General features: G+C 44.0%; 1 long non-coding RNA gene across 2 annotated transcripts in view; it reads right to left on the reverse strand.

The window, feature by feature from the left end:
* Positions 1-23,111, reverse strand: part of LOC109246373 (uncharacterized) — a 31,997-nt gene extending 8,886 nt beyond the window's left edge. Inside the window, exons 1-4 of one of the 2 annotated variants that reach the window (XR_002071331.2) lie at positions 21,723-23,111; positions 18,011-18,200; positions 15,578-15,741; positions 4,288-4,406 (exon numbers count right to left, since the gene is read on the reverse strand). This is a non-coding gene — a long non-coding RNA (uncharacterized LOC109246373). Of the gene's footprint in view, positions 1-4,287; positions 4,410-15,577; positions 15,742-18,010; positions 18,201-21,722 lie in introns of both variants that reach the window. The other variant, XR_002071330.2, reaches the window with a different exon arrangement.
* Between the last annotated feature and the right edge of the window lie 1,356 nt (positions 23,112-24,467).

A 24,467-nucleotide genomic window follows, 5' to 3' on the forward strand; every position in this document is an offset into this window, starting at 1 on the left:
TTGCACAGCCTTTATAAAATACAACGGCATATTTTTTTAATGGATTTTCTTTTCTATTTTCAACATTTAGCCATCATCTTTGGACACAGTTGCCACATCATTTCCTCTCAGCTGCTGGCTGCCTGTGAGTCATAGTACAGGTCCATGAGCAGAAGTGACTTGAGCAGGAGAGCACGGGCACCAGGGATTTGGACCCATTACAGGGAGCCCTGCTGCCAAGGGCTCCCACCCAACTGCACCTGCACATCCCCATCATGATATCATAGAAAGTTATTTCCTTAGAAGAATCCAGCTTTCTTAGCTCACCCAGCCAGGACCACGTCCACCTCAATTACTAGCATGCCGTGGACCCACATAAGACGGTTTCACAGAATTCTTAGAGATCTACGTTCATTCTGATAATAACACATGGTTTTGCTTTCTTTGAAGTTCCCTGTCCTCTAATATTCCAGATGAGCCTTTTGAGCTCCATGATAGAATTATCTGGAGATAGAAACTCTTTCTGTATTCTGACTTTTAAGTACCTTGACTTTAAATTTAGATTTCTAACTGCCAAATACAAAAAGCCAACTCACTTATAGGACAGGATCCTTGGCCAGAAAGGATCGCCTTGGCTTGAAGGGACAGGGGTAAATGATACAAATGCTTTTTGAGCAAGTTTTTCACCATCTCGTGCTGCCTGACTCAGAAGATAAGAATGAGGAGATCTCTTGGGGCGCCTGGGTGGCTCAGTCGGTTGAGCGTCTGACTTCGGCTCAGGTCACGATCTCACGGTTTGTGAGTTCGAGCCCCGCGTCGGGCTCTGGGCTGACAGCTCAGAGCCTGGAGCCTGCTTCGGATTCTGTGTCTCCCTCTCTCTCTGCACCTCCCCTGCTCGTGCTCTGTCTCTCTCTGTCTCTCAAAAAATAAATAAATGTTAAAGAATGAGGAGATCTCAGCCTTTCGAGGATACGTCAGCTTGCACTATGTAGAACCAGCGGTGGGAATGGAAAAGGCAATATTTATTCTGAGGGCCCTGACAACATCATCATTAAGTCATTTGTCCACTCCTAAGTGGTTTGCATTTTACAAGATCCAGAATGAGAGAGGCCCATGAGCTATAATTCTAGGCCTCCTTTCCCCCTTCTACCCTCACTCTCATTCAGCATTAAGCACTGCTCAAAAAAAGCTAGAAAGATGACAAAACTAAATATGCAATCATACTAGTTTTAACTTAACACTTCCAGAATTTATTTGCCTATCACATAAATGAAATCTTTCTCCAGCCTTTCCTTGCCATCACCCACCCCCGCAAAACATCATTACATAACACAATGTTAATTAATTATCTCCTGTGTCCTGTGCCTCTCACCTGCCCTCCATTCATCCACCCATGCTACAAATATTCCTGGAGTACTCACCACCCTCCAGGCCCTATTGTGGACATGAGAGGCAAATAATTTCTAATCCTTGCTTTTAGGGAGCTTACAGTCATATAGAAGATGGTCTCGTCTGTGTCTCCTCTGCCTTCATTGACTTTCATTAACTTTCTGCTGCTACTCCATCAGGACAAGAAAACAGGAGATCTTACTCTGCTCAGACAATGCCCCTAGGTTCACGAAATTTGCCTACCCCGTTTTCTTTGCTTGCGACCCACCGGGTCTGTGGAAACCTGATACGCAGTCGTCATGAAAAAAAGTAAAGTTTACTGCAGTGGGAGCAAATGTCAGGACATATTTTGGACAAGGCACACAATAGTGCCAAATACTCACTCTACACCGAGTACAGTGTATTTGATTTTCTCTCCCCTTTCTAGGCTACTCACCTCTCCTCCAGAACTAGGCCTTTGGGGTTACAGTTCATTTGGCTAATCACCCCTTTGCATCCTTTAGTCCCATTATCTCTCTCGTCTCCAGAGATGAGCCATGGGATCCTTTCTCTGTGGAGGCCCTAAAAGTGTAGCTTCCTTATCCAACATCCACTGAGCTGTGTCCTTTGACATAGTGTTATACGTTTTTGGGAATGGGTGTGTAACTGAGTCAGAAAGAAACCTCACTGAAGGAGAGGATACCAAGAAGGTACCCAAGGCTTCCCCTTCTGCTACAATCAGCAAACCCTCTAACACTAGGGTTTGTTTATCACGTTTCACAAACAGACCAGAAAAACTCCCTTGGCTAGTACTCCTTGAAGAAGTTTCCAAGCTTTCACCCTCCTGGATAAGGCTGGAGGTCCCCGCCTGCTGTCTGCATCTCATGGAGGCTGGGTTCCAGGTATGCAAATATGCTACTGGTGAGTCAAGCCCTGGCTCCTCTCAGCCCCAGAGGTTGGAGAACAGAGCCTGAGGCAGCTGGGGCAGCCACTTGAGAAAGATAACTCAGTGTTGCTCACGGCTGGGCTGATAAGAGTCTTCCGGGGAGGTGACTAAAGACAGCGCCCCCTGTTTGCCTAGAGACCAAAAATTCTGGTCTGCTCCTCAGCCCCGTGTGCTGGTACTTGGTGCAGAGGCCTGTCCCAGTCCTCGAGTTTTACCCTTATCCTCAAAACCCCCCACCTTCCAAGTCAGGTTCTCCCTCACCCTCATTCCTGCTCACCCTGCACCAAAGGTGAACCTTTCTGTCAGGTCCTCTGCCCTGTGTTTATGACTTTCACTTTGGGCAGCACTAGCCCTAGATTTCCATAGCCGCTTCACCCTTGGTTGCTTAGCCCACAGGCTTCAACAGAATATACTGCCAGCCACTTAAGTAATTTTAAATTTTCAAGTAGCTCATTGTTAAAAGTTTAAAATAAACAGGTAAAATTAGCTCTTTTGCCTCCAAAATTTTTAAATTATTTTAAATGGCTTTATTGAAATATAATTCACATACCATATGATTAACCCATTTCAAAATATACAACTGAGGGGCGCCTGACTGGCTCAGTTGGTGGAGCATGCGACTCTTGATCTCAGGGACGTGAGTTCAAGCCCCACATTGGGTGTAGAGCTTACTTTTAAAAAATTAAAAATTAAAAAAATAAAATAAAATAGAATGTACAACTAAACAAAAATTTAAAGATAAAAATAAATAAGTAAAAAAGAAATAAAATATACAACTGAATATATTCACTGAGCTGTGCAACATTGCCAAAATCAATTTTAGAACATTTTCGTCACTTCGTGAAAAAAAAAAAAAACATACCCATTAGCACTCACTTCCCATTTCCCTCCAAACCACCCCCCTCCTCCCCAGCCCTAAGCAACCACTCCTGTACCTTTTGTCTATGGATTTGCCTATTGGCCACTTCATACAAGTGCGATCACAAAATGTGTGGGTTTTTTGCATCTGGCTTCTTTCATTTAGCATAATGTTTTCCAGGTTCATCCCTGTTGAAGCATTCACTGTAATAATACATTTTGTTTAACTGAATCTATCCCAAATATCATTTCAACATGTAGTCAATCTTAAGAGCAATTAATGATGTTTTTGGCATCCTTTTTTTAGTATAAACTCTTTTGAACTTTAGTGTGTATTTTACACTTACAGCCATCTCGTCAGACCAGCCACAATGCACCCTCTCAATAGCCTCCTGTAGCTGGTGGCTACGGTATTGAACAGCACAACCCTAGCTAGATACCTCTCTGTTACTCCTTTTGTATTTTTATTTTATTAAAAAAATTTTTTTTAACATTTATTCATTTTTGAGAGACACAGAGAGACAGAGCATGAATGGGGGAAGGGCAGAGAGAGAGGGAGACACAGAATCCAAAGCAGCCTCCAGGCTCTGAGTTGTCAGCACAGAGCCTGAAATGGGGCTGGAACTCACGAACCTGGAGATCATGACCTGATCCGAAGTCGAACGCTTAACCAAGTGAGCCATCCAGGCGCTCCTGCATTTTTATTTTTTAAGTTTATTTATTTATTTGAGAAAGTTTATTTATTTTGAGAGAGAGAAAGAGAGAGAGAGAGAGACAAAGCACGAGTGGGGGAGGGGCAGAGAGAAAGGGAGACACAGAATCAGAAGCGGGCTCCAGGCTCCGAGCTGTCAGTCCAGATCCTGATGCGAAGCTCAAACCCAGAACCTCGAGATCATGACCTGACCAGAAACCAAGAGCTGGACGCTTAACCAACTGAGCCACCCAGGTACCCCTGTTACTTTGGAAACACAGCAGCTCTCTCTGTTCACCACTGCACTCCTGCATGCCCTCTCTACCCCATCAGCACCTACACCATGGCTTACAGGTGGCTTTAGGATTTTAAGGCAAACTCTACGTTGTACTGTTAAATTCCCCCTTCGCATCCCTTGTAGAGAGCCCTGAGCTCATGCTCCCACCTGGGCAGTAGCCGCTGAAATTAATGCCTCCACACAGGTAACCGGAACTCACTCTTGCTCGTTCACTTTCCTCACCCAGACGCCATGGTTGAACGATGTATTTTGCTAAGTGAAACTTTCTGCTGAAAAAAAAACAAACAAAACAAAAAAACGTAACAAAATTTAACAAAAGAAACTTTTCTCTTTCTTTTTAAAAACAAGCCTGTCATTTCTTAATTTTCTCCTTGGTACATTTTCCAGCCATTGTTTTGCTAATAATAGCTCTAAGCACACAAATAAAGCTCACTGGTAGTGGTAGATTTGGGAAAATTGCTACAAGCTTCCTGACAGCTTTATCCTGCTCCTGTCAGCCATTTCCCCCAAGAAAATGGACATTTAATCAGTGTGAGGCTGCATCTTATTAGCCTGGCTCATCAGCTTTCACCTCCTTCCAGGCTCCAGAGAGAAGGCAGAAACCTGCAGCGCTGCCCCCCACTGCCCAGGATGCAGGGATTTCAACAGGAAGCGGCACCTTCATGAATTAAGTACATTATTCATTTCAGTGTGGCTACGTCTATATGGTAACCTGTAAGTTATTTCTAAACATTTGTGATTCTGAAGATTGGCACATGGAAATGTTTGAAATTACCTTTTTGAAAGAAAAGCTTACAAAATTGGGGTTATGTAGCCCACAAAATGGAAGATTGAGGGCAGATTTTAATATGTACGAATTTAATTGGGGCCTAAGAATAGCAGTATCAGCATCTTATTTCTCCTTGGAACAGGAGAGAGAAATGAGCTAAGGATGCTGGAGGAGAGATTTAGGGTTGACTTCAGGAAGAACTCCTGTTGAGAACATTGAAGAGCTGGACAATCTCGCAAGAGGAGCTTCAGAGTTTTGGTTAACCTTCATTCTGCCAACATTTACTGGGTACCTTTTGGGGATTTCCTGGTTGTGTCTAATTCTGTCCCAGAGCTAAATCAGGAAGATTTCACCGAAATGCTTTTCTGGACTCTGGCTTTCCTCACAAAGTAATGCTCTCTCCCCCACTGCCCCCATCCCCGTGCCAACCCTCTGCCCCCAAGAACTTCTCATCTTAATCTCAGCCACTTAGGAAGGTTCACAGAGCTCACAGTCCTGGAGCACCTCCCCCCCCCCCCCCCCCCCCGCTCCCCACACACACCTACACAAATACCAAAAACAACAATAAAAAACCCTTTTAAAATAAAGAATTATTCTGAAAGCAGAAAATCAGACCCACTACATTAGTCAAGACTTAGGCCTCTTGATCAAATAGCCACTCATAAGGCAATGGCATTTTGAGAAAAGCAGGCAGAAATGGTGGCCAGCTCGGAGGTTTGGTGACTCCCTGTAAGTTTGTTTATATTGCCTAGCTCTTTTACTCAACTAAAACTTTCTTTGCTGCAGAAAATGGCCTCACCATTGCCATTCTAGGATTCCCTGTATTCGGCCTCACCTAACAACTGATTGACTATCCAGAACAGTTAAAACACCCAGTGCTGCAGGGAACGGCATAAAATTTCATCATGGCAGCGATGCCCTGTTCAATGAATTGCAGAGAACCAGATCTTCTCGTGTGCACCTGGGTATGAATCACCGACTCGGTGACCTCCGTTTGGAATCTGTTTTCCCATTGGAATCAATTTATCCTTCATGAGATGGAGGCACCTAACCTTTCTTAGGGACGCATGCCTAATTCCACAGAACTCTGGAATGACTTCAGTTGTTTATATGGCAATCTTGTGTGATCCAAGCATCTCCACTACTGCTGTCATTTTAAGGCCATTTGAAACATCGTAAGAGTCCTGTTTTTTATTATTTTTTAAAATTCTCCTCATGCTCATTTCCACATGGAAGGAATTCTTATGAGGTAATAGGGTGGTGGGGAGACAGCCTGCTTTAGCTCCTGCTAGTTATTCCATGTTATGCCCCAGTGGATTATTTGCATCTGGTCTCTACTTGTTAACATCAATGGGCTATGTTTGCATAACTAGATTGAATTATAAAAGGACTTCCATTTTGAATAGTTAACTCTCACCAAATCAAACCAAACCAAACAAACAAACAAATAAATAAAATAGAAAGTCTAAGCTAGAGATACCAGCCTGGAGAAACCTGTGCTGGGGAAAAAAAAAAAAAAGAATCTCCTAAAGTCTGTCACAAAGCCTTTCTGGTTTCAATTTCCCCTCTCCTTTTGAAATAAGATCCAGTACCCCCAGACCTCCACCCAGAATAAAGTTGCTGGGACTTGGCAGGAAGTGGCATGGCAGACCACCCAAGAATTAGGGGCATCTGACATGGATGGGAAAAGTTAAACGAAAATCTGAAGATGATGTCAAGTAGATGAGAATGAGTCATCGATGCTCTGGCTCCCATTTCTCTCCAGCCAAGATCCCTGTGCTGAAGCATACAGTTAACCCTCCAGCTAGCAAGGGCTGATCTAAGTCCCTTTCCAGTTCCTACCTTAGCCTCCAGGCAGCGTACAACTAGCCCTTTCGAAAGACCTCCAACGCTTTCAAGTTCTTGAGAAACGTTCCTGTTTGCTAAACTCCTCAGGCTGTCTTCTGTCAACACACACCTCTTTTCCTTTTACTCACACACATTTCCTTATCACCGTCTGATGTATTTTGTCCCTTCCAATACACCGTGAGGTTCTAAAAGGCAAACAAGTCTGGTTCCACCTCAGTGCGCCCGGCACCTCCATGCCAATACCTGGGACAGAGCAGTTACTCAATCCGCATCCCTGGGCTTTAATTACTTACTTGTTTTATTATCACCCCGGATCAAAGTTCTCTCTTTTAGATTGCAAGATTCAAGAGGGCAGGACCTCAATTAGTGAAAAGTACAAGTGACTTCCTGCCAGGGTCAGCGTCACTGGTACGTGAATGAAGCAACTACATCTGGGGGGGGGGGGGGGGATTTGAGGGGTTCTAGAAACACCCTTCCACCCCCTCACCTCCTGAAATTTTAATAAATGACACCTTTTCACTTAAGGTTCTGAGTCTTATTAAGATACGAATTCCCCTGGCAGACTAACCTGATAAGTTATCTGTGGTTTACAGTAGATAAAAGAAAGACATTGAGCCTAGGGAAAGGAGAGCTTACTCGGAAAGGTAGGGGAAATGTGGCACAGGAAGCTGGGGTGTCAAATGGCCCCATTCGCACCAAAATCTCTTCAATAATGTGTGATGGTGGTGTTGACATGAAGAATTATTCTCCTTCCAAAGGCCAGCCCCTCTGACTCCTTATGTAGTGATTAGAATATAAATAAGGATGGGCACAAAAAGAGCACTTATTATGCCCCAGACAGTGCTCAAAACACTTAACCAATAGTAACCCATTGTACCCTCCACCTCTCTGAGCTTGGCCCTATTACCATCCCAGTTTTGCACGTGAGGAAACCGAGGCATAGACAGAAGGTGACAGACCCAGGGAAAGAGTAAGAATTATTGACATTTTTAAATGATTAACCTCCTTTCTTCATCCTCTTCCCCATTCACTTCCCCCTAACCCATGTCAAAAGACTTACCGTCAATGATTCTAAGGAATCTTCAGTGTGGGGAATAAACAGGCATCTAAGGAAGCAGAAACAGTGTTCCAGGCACATATGAACACTTCTACAGAGAAGCATTTTCAAGAAACGGCAACCAATGTGCTATCACTGATGACCTTACAGAATATGTACATGGTGATCCAGCTTTAAAAGTAGCCAGGGATTGGGGCGCCTGGTGGCTCGGTCAGTTAAGAGTCCAACTCTTGGTCTCAGCTCAGGTCATGACCTCACGGTTCATGAGATGGAGCCCTTGTCAGGCTCTGTGCTGATAGTGCGGAGCCTGCTTGGGACACTCTCTCTCCCTCTCTCTACCCCTCCCCTGCTTGTACTTGCTCTCTCTCTCTCTCAAAATAAATTAATAAACTTAAAAAAAAAAAGTAGCCAGGGATAAAAAAAAAAGGAAGAAAGAAAGAAAGAAAGAAAGAAAGAAAGAAAGAAAGAAAGAAAAAATAACAAAAGTAGCCAGGGGTTCCTCTAAATTGCAATATGCCCATTTCGGGTGCTTCCCCCAACACTGTCAATGAAACAGAGATGATAACCATGGCAGTCTTTATATTGCTTGACCCACACAGATGGAGCCTACCTTCCTGAGAGAGGGGATACCACGTCTGTGTATGTATATACTGTTTAAAAGATGTGTGTAGGGGCGCCTGGGTGGCGCAGTCGGTTAAGCGTCCAACTTCAGCTCAGGTCACGATCCCGAGGTCCCTGAGATCAAGCCCCGCGTCGGGCTCTGGGCTGATGGCTCAGAGCCTGGAGCCTGCTTCCAATTCTGTGTCTCCTTCTCTCTCTGCCCCTCCCCCCTTCATGCTCTGTCTCTCTCTGTCTCAAAAATAAATAAACGTAAAAAAAAAAAAAAGATGTGTGTAAACTTAAAACACACACAAGACTGGCAACGACTTTGCCTTAAGGAGGACAAGTTGAGAAAGTTCACCTTATGCATTGGACTAGAGAAGGTAGACTCCTTATTCACCTTCAGATGAGAAAGGTAAAATAAACATTGGTTTCCTGGAATTGGACATGATTGCCCAATAATTGGAAAGAGAGTATATGAAAGAAAAAAGCAGATAAATAGCAGAGCGAGAGGTGGGAGGGCATATATTTTCTTAGTGTTTGTAGGGTTTCATCAAATAGAAGGGATGGGATTGGGAATTGGATTGGTTCGAGGACATCCTCACAGCGCTGCTCGTGGGCAACATGACTGGGAGATGACATGGGCGCCCAAGACGCTACCTCCCTCAGACGAGAAGCTCCAGAAACAACCCTGCCCATAAGGAAAGCCAGTGCTTCAGCCAGCTGCGGCCAAGCTGAGTGGTCCCATTTTTAGGAGCAGAGGCCACTGAGTTTGCCTGCACAATGGCACTGTGCAGAGGTTCTGCTGGGTCCTTCCTGAGAATAGATCCTTACCCACCAGCTTCAGAAATCAGCAGCAAACATCTGGGCCAAATACCTGGGCTTCCGCTCTAAGCTCTCCAATCTTCCTTGTGAACCTGAGGCGTTCTTATGTGTCCTGTGACTTTAAAACTTTTTAATGATCTTCACACAGCTCATATTAAAGAAGTAGCTCTTTGAAGTGCACCTCTTAAACCTTCAAAAATTGTCTTTATAATCTAAGGATTTTGGATTGATAAATTTCTAGGATGACCTATGCAGAGAATTTCCCAGATTTATTCTTTCCTCCTGTTATTATCACTGAAGGCCACTTTTTATGTTCTTGTATATACGTAGTGGAGGTTCAACTTGGTGAGATTTGTGGGGCCTGTAACTACTAATAAAGCATTGATAATTAACTGTGAATTTACTCTTTCACTTATAGAAGAGAACAAGTATATTTTTCCACTTTGAAAGGAATTTCACATTCCTAATGACCTTGGCTGGCACGTAAACGCCATGCTACAAAAAGTACTGACACCTCCTTCAGTTGGGCATCCCCTGCTTTCTGTCATCGGTGCTTAAAATTAGGAAGACACAGTAAGGCTTCTACCCAGCCTAACCGATGGGGCAAAGGAAATCTGTTCATACCTACTCTGGAGAACTTTTGAACATCCCATGAGGTCTTATGATTAGGTCTGCGTTGGAATGTCTGCTTCTGTCTTCAGGATCTCTAATTACTGATTTATTTCTTTTTGGAAGTACTATGTTTAGGTACTAAGTCTTTATCAACTTATTCCTGGGGAAGGCTTTGTGTCACTGATGTAGCTGACTGACACTGCAGCTCTTGGTGTCTCTAACCTGGGCACTCTGTGCTCATGACAACATTCTCCTGGGGAGGTCAGAGTTCTCTCTGAGATCACTGTGGCAAGGGCAGGAGCACTTTGAAAGCCCTACTTCATGGTGACAACTTCTTCACTGGAAGAATTATGAATAAGATCATTGACTAGACTTTGTCTCTCACCCAAGGTATTGCTATTTGAATATTTCATGTTCAGTATCATCTTGGGTATACAAACACTCAAGGCCTTAAGGAAACCTTGACCTACGCTACTGGTGAGACGGGAGGGGGGGGGGCGGTGCGGAGGTGCACAGCCAGGTCATTTACCCAGCTCACCAGGACCCCTCAGGGCATGGCTGCCATTCTGTAGCAAATCTGTGCCCAAAAGTGTATCACCTTTTTGTGGATCCAAAATTAAATCCTTCAAACATTTGGCTCTCAGGGTATCTGCAGGAGAAGGACCAGAGCCAGGAGTAAGGAGTCTTAAAATTTGCAAGCCTCTTTGCCCTTTCTGAGGCTCTTGGATAGCCCAGATACCTGTCGATGCGGTAATACTTTGCCGATTCCTACAGCCAGACCTGATAGGACATTGTTATACCAGCAGCTGTCAGTCAACAAATCTCTCTTGTGGATAAGGTGTATCGAAGACCTTGACAATACTAGGAATGACTTTTCAGCGTCTCCACAGCAAAAGGAGGCATCCATCACCCACGTTGCTGGCCTTTTGGTAAGAAACAGGGCATATGGAGAAGCAGTGCTGGCCAAACTGAGAACTGTAGACTGATGAGTGCCCGCTGATCCTGGCAGAGTTCTGCTTTACCTCGAGGGGAGAGCCAAGCTCTGGCTCTTGGAAGAACTGCTCTCTGCACTTGCAAGCAGAGGCAGGGCACATAGGAGAGGCCCCAGGAGGCTGGGAATGTGCTCGGGCAAACGTGAAACTCAAGCTTTGAAAGCTAAGCCCCAAATCCAAATATGCTGTTACGCAAAGTGTTCGCAGATTGGCTGGCGTTTGATTATCGTATGAGGTTACTTGTTGGCATGTGCCGAATAATTCCCTGGCATGCCCGTGGCTCGTCAGTGGCATTCCTTCTTGAGTCACCACTGGACCAACAGCCTGGCTCAGGGAGCAGGGAACAGAGCTGTCCAAGAGGCTATCTTTTCAATGAAACTTAAAGCCCACGGTCCTGATTTGCTGACGTGACCTTGCCTGCTTCTCCGTCTTCAAGGATGAGCTGGTAGTCTCTTCCCGTGAGTGTTTGACAGACTTGAGGAAACATTTTGGGGGTTGCGCATAACTGTTGAAGTGAGGAATATTTGTCTGTCATCAGCTGGATGAGAAAAGTTAAAATCCTGGCCAGGACTTTGGAGGCCTAGGCAGATGGCATCTCTCACGGGAGCAACATTAGGCCAATTACAGCGCTCAGCATTTTCCCAACACTGTAGGTTCAGAGCTCTCTGCGATCCGTTTGTTTCTTTAGCTGAGTTTCTTAAACACACACCACCCCTTGTGGAGCTCTCTGGGCCTCCACCCAAAAGCTAAAGGATACAAAGAGGAAGAAGAAAAGAGAGCAGCCAGCTCTACCCAAAGAGAGAAACAAAGCCAAGCATTTCAGCGTTTCATTATTCTCCAAAAGCCTGTCAATACTTACAATGGGGGAAAACGGAGAACAGCCAAAATGTGCAGCAATACAAAGTTGGCCACATACAATATGGAAAAAGAAGCAGTCATTAAAATCGTGCTGTAGAGTGTAGAAGAAACTTTAATGACATGGAAACATACAAACAATATATTGTTAAACGGAGCTAATTATAAGACAGCATGGACAAATGTGATTCCATTTTGTAAATATGTATGTATATTTCTATGCTATAAACATACAGAAAAAAGACTGAAAGGTTGTAAATTAAAATGTCAGTAGCAATATTTCTATGTTGGGGGAGGGTTATAAGTGATTTTTCTTCTTTTCCCCTCCAAACTGTCTACAATAAACATGTCTTAGGGGTGCCTGGGTGGCTCAGTTGGTTGAGATTCTGATTCTTTCTTTTGGGTCAGATCATGATCCCAGGATCTCGGGATGGAGCCTTGTGTTGGGCTCCACCCTAGGCATGGAGCCTGCTTAAGATTGTCTCTCTTCCTCTCTCTCTCTGCCCTTCCCCTGCTCACTCTCTCTCTCTCTAAAATAAATTTTAAAAAACACATTTTAGTTTTGTTCACATCTTTAGTATTATTATTTTGATTATCAAATAAAACATGCTCATAGTATACGTTTCAAACAATACAGAACTGTGTAAAATGTAAAGTAAAATTTCTCTTAATCCTGCCCAAGAGATAATCCTTGCATACACACATCTATATTTTTTAAATTATTCTTGAATATTTAATCAACAGAATTATTTCTAGTTCTTCAATTTGCCTTTTTTTCACTTAAAGTATCTGGGACATCTTCCTAGGTATGTGTTTCTTTCTTTCTTTCTTTCTTTCTTTCTTTCTTTCTTTCTTTCTTCTTTCTTTCTTCCTTCCTTCCTTCCTTCCTTCCTTCCTTCCTTCCTCCTTCTCTTTCTCTCTCTCTCTCTCTCTCTCTGTCTCTCTGCCTCTCTGAATCCATCACCTGGGGCCCTGGCAGGCCAGAGGGGATGGGAGCTACAGTCACAAGCCCACCAGAGTGAGGTTCTCTGCCCTCGTGCTGCAGTCACTCAGGGGGATGACTGGGCACTGGCTATCGGAGCTGAAAGGGATGTTAAAGGGAACTTAGTTAATGCCCCCACTGAGTGATGAGAGATGAAGGTCCAGAGACCAGAATCTAAGTCTTTTTTTTTTTTTTAATGTTTATTTATTTTTGAGCGAGAGACAGAGACAGAACACAAACAGAGGAGGGGCAGAGAGAAAGGGGGAGACAGAATCCAAAGCAGGCTCCAGGCTCCAAGCTGTCAGTACAGAGGCCGACACAGGGCTTGAACCCACAAACCGTGAGATCATGACCTGAGCCGAAGTTGGACACTTAACCAACTGAGCCACCCAGGCGATCCCAGAATCTAAGTCTTTTAATGAATTCAATGTCGATAATTGTTTTTACTTCATCACACTGCCAAGGAGAGAATAGATGTTATTAAGTACTTTTCAAAAAGCCCTCATTTTGCTAACCTTTGGCTGCAGCCTGAGTGTCCCTTGAGGGACCTGGGGAGGTTATCTCTCTCAATTTACAGATGGTAACACTGGTGAACACTTGCTGGGTGCTGGGTGCCTGGTTCTAAGTGAAGCTATCTGCCTGCATGATCTCATACAGTTCTCACACTGAGATGGGTCCTACCATTACACCTACCACCTTCTCTGAGGTGGGTCCTACCATTACACCCATTTTATAGATGAAAAATGAAGATCCAGCAAGATGGAGTCACTTGCCAAGGGTGCCACAGCTAAGACATGATGGAGCCAAGGCTTGAACCTATGTCTGTCACCAGACCCCCTACTTTCAAACATTACATTGTTTCTCTCAGGCTTAGCACATAAAGTCTTCATGTAAGACAAATTTGAATGACTCTTTCCCTTTCCCCTTTGCTGTTTTCCAGTCCTTCTCAAACAAAGTAACACAGGAATGACGTTAGCTAACGCAAGGTTTGGTGTCAGGCAGGGTTCAGGGGCCCCACTCGGTGTTCAGGATTCTGTGCCAAGCGCCGGGGTAAAAACAAAACAAAACAAAACACCCTGTCCAACCACAGCTATTCTCGCAGTTGGCAAAGGAGTGGCCTGGCACTCTTCCTCTAGGGATTCTGCATGTCCCCTGGAAGGCATTAGACTGCTCGCTCCCCAGGTATTTTTGTTTCTTATGTAATTGTGCACTCATTTCAACTCAGCCTACACGTTCGCACTTGCAGGTAAAGCCGATCTTTCTTTCAGTCAGACACACAATACACACTGAGTCATGTGTAGAAGGCCTGTACAATGTTTTTATTGTGAACAGAGCCCCAAGGGCCTCGTCTTACAATCCTCACGTGTGCGTCACCCCCACAGAGAGGGGGCTGCCCGTGGCCATCTGCACAGAGCCCCAGGAGGCCTTGCATGAGCAGTGAGCTGTCACCTTGCCCACCCAACGCTGGCCTTCCAGGAGCTGGTGGCTCCAGACTTTCCCAGGCACTTACACCACAGCCTTCTTTACGGTTTGTTCACCTTCTTCTCTTTCCTTGCACTTTTATTGTCCCCTTTCCTCTGTCCCCATGGTTCTGTTAAAACTCTCTGCCCCGTGTATTTTCTGATTTGCTTCATCTTCTTGTGTCCTGGAAAGCTGCATTAGCTCGCTGTTGTTCTGTAAAGCACGGAGGCGTCCCCTTTCTCTTTCTTCCATACTCCCCAGAGCCTCTTCTGTGCTCCCACCCCAACCCCACATGTCAGTTCACCTCTATTCTCTGCCACCAACCTCTCTCTGTCGCTGCTATATCCATTCTCGACAAACAGTCTGGAGGCGCCATCCTGAACAGGGAGACTCCGTGTGTTGAAACGATTCAGTGCGTGGGCCCAGGGGCCCGGCTGCTTGGGTAAACTCCAGGAAGCCATATAGCATCTCTAAATCTCCTGTTCTCCGAAAGTCAAATGGGATAATGAAAGTCCCTACTTCTTAGAATTGTTACAAGCCCCATGTTAAGTTGCGTAACTCCAGGGTTTGGTTTCCAGACCAATATGTGTTACTGGTTGAGTGATCTTGGCCAAGACGCCGAGCTTCTCTCTGCCTCACTGTCCTTGCTTCTAGCATGAGAGTGCTAATAATAGGACCTACTCTGTTGGTATATTGGGAAGATTAGTTAATAAACATAAAAATGCCTGGGATAGTGCCTGGAACACAGGAGCCTTCCCCAAAGTTGTCCAATGTGACACTTATTCATGAATGTAAGATGCCTAGAATGGCTGTCTAGAATAGCTGGAGACCCTCAAGAGGTGGTAGTTACTCATTTGCTGGAAATTTTTATTCCTTTTGCTCTCTGTTCTTTGGCTGCCCATCTCCTGGGAAGCCCGATCATGTCTATTCTGATCAGACTCTGCTTTCATAAGGGCTTTTCTCTGCCTTCTGCACCAAATGAAAACCAAGCTGTACAGAAGCCCGGCCAGTTAACATACAACTGAAAACTGAAAGAAGGGAATAATACAGCAGGTTTTCTCTTATAGTCTACTTTGCTTTTCTGTCATTTTTATCAGTGGAACATGTCCTCCTCTTTCTCAATAGTTTTGTAAAACACCCTTTGCAAATTACATTATCCTTAATTTCTCTCCTTAAATGAGAAAATGTATGTAAAGAGCTTAGAGCAGGGTTTCGGACTCCATAAATTGTAACTCTTACTTGTTTTATCCTTGTGAGTCTACTATAGCCACATTATAGAATACTCAGAAGAGAAAGGAAAGAGGGAAGAACTTTCCTAAAGTAACCACCTATGGTCATTTTATACTCTCAAATTTAAATGCACTATGAGAACTCACATTTTATTTTATTTTATTTTATTTTATTTTATTTTATTTATTTATTTTTTGAGAACTCACATTTTAAAGGAACTCTCCTGAGATGCTTGATTGGCTCAGTCGGTTGAGCATCTGACTCTTGATTTCCACTCAGGTCCTGATCCCAGGATCGTAGGGTCGAGTCCCGCATCAGTCTCCACATGGTGGCTGCTTAAGCTTCTCTTGCTCTCCCCAGCTCATATGCTCTCAAAAAATAATAAATAATAAATAAATAAAGTAAATATCCTGAGAATAATTTCAGAAAGTGAAGTTTCTTTTTGATATGAATTAGACCCTTCAAGATTGCAAGATAAGGATGTAGCTACTTGGTAATATGAGGAAGCTCACATTAAGTATCATCTCCTCAAGTGATCTTCAGGTCAGAAAATTCTTAGCATCCCTTTGAAGATATCCTGGACATCAGTGTCCCTTCTATTTATATTTTCCGAGAGAGAAACTGTTCATTTGTCATCAACCAACTCAAAGGATAGAATATACCACCAGATCGCCTCAGAAGTACACGACTTCACTTTTCTCAGAGGTGAGGCAACATCATGGGATGTTGATAACACATACATGAAGGTTAAAGCTCAGGAATCCCACCCCCCCCCCTTTTTTTGTAAAAACAACAGCCATTTTGGTGTATCTTCTGTAGGAACTCAGCTTTTCATATAAGGGGTTCCTTTGAAGTGTGGTACACGGGGATAGCTCTTCTGATTACCAGAGCCTTTATATTCTGTGCCTTTACTGCCCCTCCCCTGTCCACACTAAAATATTCCTCACATAAAGCCACTTAAAGCTTTTCTTTCACAGCAAGAAAGAATATGAATATGACTAAGAAAACCTTTGAATTTAGAGAAATAATTGAAACTCCTTAGAGTATAGTGTCCTAATGGGTAAGAGAACTTCACAACAGCAATAAAATTGTCAGCTTTTAATAATAAGCTGCATTTTCATGGCACTTTGTCATTTGTAAACCTTTTTTAACAGTCATTATAATATTTAATCATTTGTTTACTTATTCTTTCAACACCAGGACCACATCATGACTTTTCTGGGCCCTAGGCACTTCTCCGTTCTTAGGCCCTTCCCCCATTAAAAAAACCAAAACATTAAAATAGTCTAATAAATTTTTGTGGCCCTAAAAATCCTTCATTTTTCTGATATGAAGAAAAAAGTAAAACAAGTTCTATTCTAGGGGCACCCGGCTGGCTCAGTCGATGGGGTGTGAGCCTCTTAATCTCAGGATTTGAGTTCGAGCCCCACATTGGGTGAGGAGATTACTTAAAAATAAAACCTTTAGAACTAACTAACTAACTAAATAAATAAATAAATAAAAGTTCTATACTAACAGTCCTGTCTTTTTCTTCTGATTTTAAGAAAAATCAAACATTTTCACGGCCCCCTAAAAAATATTGTGGACCCTGAGCCTACCAAGCTTACTGGATAAGGCAGCCCTGCTCCTCAGCCTGTGCCAGATGTGGGCTGCGGGTTAGAGATACAAAGATGAACGTACATGGCTCCCGTCCTAAGGAGCTCAGCAGCCTCGGGGAAGCAGACCTCCAAACAAGCCAGTGTGACACCCCACAGTCAGGGCTACCAGTGAGGCTGTTAGCAGGTCTCCCAAGAGCACGGTGGGGGGGGGGGGGTGGGGGCCAGTTGTAACTCGGCACAGAGCGGGAAGATGGCTCTGTAGAGGAAACATAGCCTGAATGGCTCTTTAAGACAGTATTTTTCAGCAATTTTGTGTTGAAGGCCCAGTTTCAAATTTTAGAATTTTTGGCAGGCCACTTGAGGAACTGAGACGTAAACACTGGGCCAAAGAAGCAAGTTTCACAGAATTGTAGGAACTTGCTATTAATCTCAGTATATGGTGACAGAACATGATTTTATATTCTGATCAATACTCAAGGTTTAATTTTGCTACCACCGTGGGTGCATACCATTGCCTCAGTGTCAGCCGACTGTGTCAAACTGAGCAGCTCCTGTGGCACTAGATGGAGGAGGACCCTGAGAGTGAGTGCTGGGAGACTCAGGGCATCTAGCTGGTTCTAGGGGGAGACCACAGGCTCAATGGAGGGTGAAAAACCTTTCCTTTGTGATTATATAAAAGACTAGTCAGGGCAGAAAATAATTCTCAGTGCTGGGGAAAAAATAAAACCAAAACAAACCAAGGTGATACCATTTAACTTCATTTATGAAAAAAAAATTGTATTCTAGACATCAATCAAGTTTGGCAAATTTTGTCAAATCAAATTTGACAGCTGCGACGTGTTCAAGATACACCAGCTGCCAAGCTACAGTGTTGAAATCTACTACTGTCAGGATAATAACAATAGACACTTACAGCGTCCCAGGGACCATTCTGAGAACTCTGTATTTGTTTTTAATCTTCATAATAATCCTACTAAGTGTTATTATTATCCCCATTTTAAAAATGAGAAGACTGAGACACAGAGGCTTTAGATGACCTACCTTAGTAATTGGCAAAGCTGAGATTTGAACGCAGGCCTTCTTGGCTCCAAGATCTGTGCTGTTAATCACTGCACTTCACCCCCTGTATGAATGCCTCTGGCACATCCTCCACTGTGTTGTATCTGGCCACCATTACTAGATCAGCCTCACACAGAAGCAGCTTCACAGCACCTCACAGAAGGCTTCTTACCTGACAGTGCAGAACGGAATGGGAATCTGCTCACCCCAAGTGAACAACACAGAAGGCCTTTGAGAAGTTACAATCCATGGGGAACACTGACTTTGCCAAACAGAGAATGCGGACAAATGGCTCAATCCCAAGACAGATTTCATACAACTTCTCAGACAGTCCTACAGGAACAAGCAACCCATCACTAGTAACAGTGGCAGGCCATCTGAAGTATAGGGTGCTCCATTGACTGCATTTCAGATAAATGACAAATAATTTTATTTGTTTACGATAAGTTATGTCCCAAATATTGCATGGCACATATGTATTGCAAAGGATTCTTTGTTGTTTCTCTAGAATTGAGTTGAGTGGGTGTTTAGTATTTTTATTTGCTAAATATGAAAACCCTAAGCAGTAGCCAACTTAACATGCATGCTCATACAGGCCACAGGCCCTGATTCCTTCCTCCATGGTTCCTCCATTTCTCATCCAGGTCCCTGGAATCCCATGACCATAAAGAACTTGCATGTGAGCCTTTGTCTAAGCCCCAGCTTTCTGGAAGCCCAGACTACAAACCACCTGGGCAAAGATTTTGTCAGGCAATGAGGTAGCCATAATGCTCACCGTCACTCTGTAAGACAGGCACTGTTACCACCATCATGGCACCCAAATTACAAATAAGGAAACTTAGGTTCAGGAAGTTCTGTCCATTTGCCAGAATTCACCCTCAGCTGCTCTAGGTCCACCAGCCTCTTACTAGAGAAGAGCTCTCCAGATTCTTCTTGAGAGACACTGAAACATTATTGGAATGAGCATTAATTGGTTTAGATAACCATTGATTCATTTAATAATGAACTCCATTTGTTGAAAGAAACTCCCACGGCCTTGCAGTCAAAGGGATGAAGTAGCATAACGCACTGAGAGAATCAGTCTCAAAGCAGCCATAACATCAAGATGCCCAACTTCTCTTGCTTTGTGCTAGTTGGAATGATCAAAGTGAAAACATGCAGTTTTCAACCTCAGCTCTTCACAATAAAACTAGCAGCACAGTTTTATTTCTATGTATAACTAAATATCATGTGTTCATTCTAAAAGTGAGGACTGACTGCAGAGAGAGTTTCAGCAAGTCTTGAAATTATACTTGCCTTTAATCTGCATCAGAAAGTTTGTTTTCTTTCCCAGTAGCCTTCTAATAAGCCATATATATATATATATATATATATATATATATATATATAAAATCAGTTGGAACAATTAGAGAAAAATAACAAGGTTAGAGAAAACCTGTGTCAAAGCACTTGTACCTAGTGGGTTTACACAGGAATGAAACCTCCTTGCAAACTTTCAAAGATGAAGCCAAACCTTGGTAGTAAATAAACCTAAAATGAGGAGGAAGGATTCTTTTCTACATACACTCTATGAAATGGAACCTTTTTCTTGTCCCTCGTAGTCTGCTGGGATCTTCCTTACGTAGGAAGGAAGTTACAGGAATGAACCATCTTGTGGAGGTGAGAAAAGCTCTCTCTGCGGTGACTGGATTTGCTCCTGGAATTGGCGCCCCCTGTAGCTCTCCAGTCAGGCTTGTTCTTACGGCCCAGAGAAGCAGGTGGATTGGATGGCTGGCTCCAGTGACCTATGGCTGCCTGCCCAGTCCCTTGGGCATTGCAAGTCTCCACCTTCTACCTGGCCTGTGGCCTCTGACCCTGGCCCTGTGGCCAACATGAAAGTGGGGGCGGTAGGGGGAGGATAGGTATCAGGCTGCCTGGGCCCAGGCCACAGATGAAAGAGTCACTTGTTTCCATTCCTCAAGCTCACTTGTGAGGTCCTGGGAGCTGCAGAACTGGTATTTCTCCAAATCCTGGCAGCTCACGTGGCCGTGTAGACAAGCTGTCCTGACAGTCGTACATGTGTATATGTGGTGCATGGGTGGCGGCAGTCTGGCTTCCAGTCCCAGCTCTGCGATTGACTCGCTCTGGGACTTCAAGGAGCCCCTTTTGCCTCTCAGGAGCCTCATTTTCCTCATCTGTGAAATGGCATCCCTGTAGGTGCTTGGGCAGGGGTAGGGAGTGAGGTGCAGGGCAGGGGGCTGCTAAGTAGGCAGTTCCCAGGGATCTATAATCCTCCTCACCACCACTCCCAGAGTGAGCTAAAATCATCCCACTTTTATCTGTCTTATGTTGTGTACATGCACATAAGGTTTTCTTTGAAAAAAAGGGTTCCACTGCTTCTAAAAACCAATAGAGTAGGCTATCCCTAAGTGACCTGCCAAATGTATTATTCTATGATTCCATGTTTCCAAAACAAAAGTTCAGACTTCGCTTTTTTGAAGGGTTGTGTGCTACTTGTGCGGGTGAGAAATGATGATACGTAACGATATGTTTCTGTTACTGAAGACTCTTCTGTGGCCTCCCCAAGGGGACCTATAAAGTTTCCAGAGCCCGAGCCCCCTCCCTTGTTACACCTGATAAAAGCTCCCATGTTAATTATTTAGCCACTGGTGCTGACTGGAACATAGTTGTATAATGAAACTGCCTTGAAAACATTTCCGCGTGTAACATACGGCTCTTGCGATTAAAACATATTTTTTCTTCTTTCCTATCAGCAGTTATTTTATGGACTGGGCTTAGCTGGCTTGGCAACAAAGGGCACTGGATTGGTGAATTATTCATGTAATCTACATTTCCTGGCTGCTGTAGATAATTGACAGGTGTCATGTCACCTTTTACAAACGTCCCACAATTAGGGACTATATATCAGTGTTTGACTTCGAAGTAAAGCTCCCTTTCCAAGCCAGTTTCATATTTTATTTACAGCTTGGTGGCGTTTTTGACTTGGCTGTCTATTTCTCTCACTTTCCATTCCAAGCCTTTTGCTCCACTTAATATAACCAGGAACATTTAAATAATAAGACTCCCTCTCAGTTTGCTAAAGGCAGTCACTCATTGCTGCCGTGTTTTATTCATTCAGCCATTATGTTAGTCAATTTCTTGATTTAAGAAACCCAGGATAAAATGCAGCTGTAAGGAAACCATGATATAAATCTGTTTTTATGACTTGTTTGGTTCACAGGGAGAAAACTAAAAGCAAATCTTCCCGGGGTCTGACACAAGTTGTAAACTGTGGGGAAAGTTAGCTAGTTAAAGAATATGATTTACTTAATAGGAGCAATGGAACATTTCAGATCTCCACCAGAGCTGGAAGTTTTCTAGCATCAGGAATAAAGCCAAGGTGAGTTCTATTTAGGCCCAGTGAGAAAAATCCGGTATGAAAATAAACCTGGAATTGATAACCCTGAAGACTAATGAGAGGACACAGCCATAAATTAAACATGGTGAGTGAAATGCAACCTTCTAAATTCTCTAGTCCTACCCTTCCACTTTACCTAACAAGAAACTGAGGCCTACGGCATGCAAAGGCTTGCCCGCCATCCCAACCCTAGTTAGTGGAAAAGCTAAAAGCTGGGTCGGCTCATTCCTATTCCAGCACTTTTACTGCGCTGCAAGGCCACGGATCATTCTTGTTCCATCTTCAGTATCCACTCACCTCTTCTGCTGCCGACAGTTACTTGCTGTTCCTTGGGAGAAGTCACCTCATTCTCAGTTGGGCGATTTGTTTGGAATTCTATCAGGCCTACTCTAGGTGTGAGCACAGTTGACTAAGTCCATCGGTGAATCCATGTTCCCAAAGGGATGTTTCAGCAATGGCCATGTGACCCAAATCAGACCAGGGAGAGGCAGTGAATCCCAGCACTTGCACAGGCTACTGGAAGAGATTTTCTGTCCCACTAGATTGGGTGGTGTGAGGTTATGGGGTCTGCAGCTTCTACAGATCTTATGCTCTCTGCATGGAAGAGGCTGGAACTGCAGGGAACGGGTGGGGAAACATGTCTTGTGATACCTGAGGGTGAATCCTGCAACACAAAAAACTGAGCAGAGAGAGCAAACCTTGGTTAAGTAAACATATCATTTATCTTCTAAACTAGGACAACTTCGAGAATGAAACCAGGCAAGACATACACCAAACCAGATAGGATGCGTAAACAGGACTATCCTGGGCAAACAGGAACATATGGTCCTCCCGCTCTACGATGGCATCATCTGACCTGCTGGGTTTAGCCTGGACTCTGGATTAAGCTAGCTGAATTAAGCTGGCACTCTCTCTGGCCTTTTAGTTTAGGTGACAGTGAACTCACTTCACTGTTGAAGCCAGTTGGAGTTAGGAGTTTTGTAACTTGCACGTAATAGCTTTAACCAACACAAAAAGGCTGCTGCCTAATTGTTTTGCTTTCTGAAATCTTGTCCTATATCATATTTGAAGCTTGCAATGAAAGGTAATAATTACACACTTTGATTTTAATAAATGTTAAAGCTTCATATTTAACATTTTATTTCAAATAATAAAAGCTAACACATGTAGAAACTTTACAGGTTACAGAGGACTTCCAAATTAAGTATCTCATTTGCACTAATCCCCCTGTGAAATAAGTATCATCCAAGGTTCACACGGCTCATGTGGCATATATGCAAAGGTGACTTTTGGCAGGGGGAAAAACACCCACCACACTGAGCTTTATTGTTTGCCAATTTCTTTTTTAACATTTATTTATTTTTGAGAGAGCACACACAAAGAGGGAAAGGGCTGACAGAGAGGGAGCCAGAGGATCTGAAGCAGACTCTGTGCTGACAGTGATGTGGGGCTCAGTCTCAAACCATGAGATCATGACCTGAGCCCAAGTCAAATGCTTAACCGACTGGGCCACCCAGGTGGCCTTACTGTTTGCCAATTTCTGTGGTGTGAATGTTCCAACAATAGCAATTTCAAGGCATCATCCTGACATCACTGGATGTGGAGTTGGGAAGAGAGGCATTGGCTCTAGAGAGCCCACTCCAATTCTCCACTGCATGGAATGTGACTCCAAGACTTTCAACTCCATTTCTTTTTTTTTTTTTTTTTTTAATTTTTTAAATGTTTATTATTTATTTTTGAGAGAGACAGGAGACAGAGCATGAGCAGGGGAGGGGCACAGAGAGAGGCAGGCACAGAATCTGAAGCAGGCTCCAGGTTCTGAGCTGTCAGCAGAGGGCCCAAGGCAGGGCTCGAATACACGAACTGTGAGATCATGACCTAAGCTGAAGTTGGACGCTTAACCAACTGAGCCACCCAGGTGCCCCACCACTTCTTAAATTCATCCTATTTTTCTGTTCCACGTGTTTGGTGTGAGGCGGTCGCTTCTGAATTGCGGTCTCGTAACAATGGCAGATGTGCCTCAGAGCCGGTGGTACTTCAAGCCTGCAAAAGAGATTTCTCCAGAGCAGAGCTGCAATGGCAAACCCAGCCCAGACCTTGTGTTTCCGAAGCCTGTCGGCCCGGATGCCTGCCCTCAGCATGTCTCTGGGACTTCAGTATTTGCTGTGCTCCCCACTTGGATGTGGCTACTCGCCTGCCCCCTCCCCCTCCTCCCTCCGCCACTCTGCTTCTGCTTATCCTGCAGCTGGTTAGGTGATTTGTCCATGTCTTTTGCTCCTCCAGGGCCACTACATGTAATAAAGAGCAGTACTGCCTCCCTTTACCACAGAGTGAGAAGCCGAGGCCTTGGAAGGTCTTCTGTCCTAGAGTCCTATGGGCTGGCTCAGTGACAGCAACTCTCTGTGCTATTCTCTCTCTGGTTGCTGCTGTCAGACCTAAGCTCCCACAGTGAAGGAGACACTTACAAAGCCTGTTCCCAATTATGATCTCATTTGAAGGCATTGACCGGATTGTGAGCTAAATGCTTTGCCTCAGCAGAGAGAGCTAGGAGAAGGGTTGAGTCATGTGAAAACCCTAGTGGCAGTAACCTAATTTCCAGTCCTGGGGCTTAGGGGAAATTAGTCCAGCTTTGGAGGGCTTGCCTTACAAGCTTGAACTTACTGGCTGTGAGCAAATGTCACCGTAACCTTAATCGTCAAAAAGTATGGAGCCATTGGACTGCATGGTAAAAATAAATTTGCATCTTTGACATGCAAAATACATCAACATTGAAAATAAGAAAGTCTTCTAGTAACATTTCAACTCAAATATTTCGAGACTACTTTTCAGTTGCGACTGGTATGCCCTGTGAGTTGGGGAGGAAGAGAACAATGACACCATGGTAGTGACAATGGCTGGTTGTCACTACCTCTGTGGTGGGTGCTCCCCTGTCCACTCTCAGAAGAATGATTTTAAAAATCACTTAGGTTTCATTTTAGAGTAGGTTTTCATACTTGCGCTTGAATATGGGGCACATCAGAGGACCTGATCATTCCCTTAGAA

Source organism: Panthera pardus, unplaced genomic scaffold, assembly GCF_024362965.1.
Source record: "Panthera pardus isolate Hobbes unplaced genomic scaffold, ASM2436296v1 HiC_scaffold_2, whole genome shotgun sequence".
Classification (NCBI taxonomy): domain Eukaryota; kingdom Metazoa; phylum Chordata; class Mammalia; order Carnivora; family Felidae; genus Panthera; species Panthera pardus.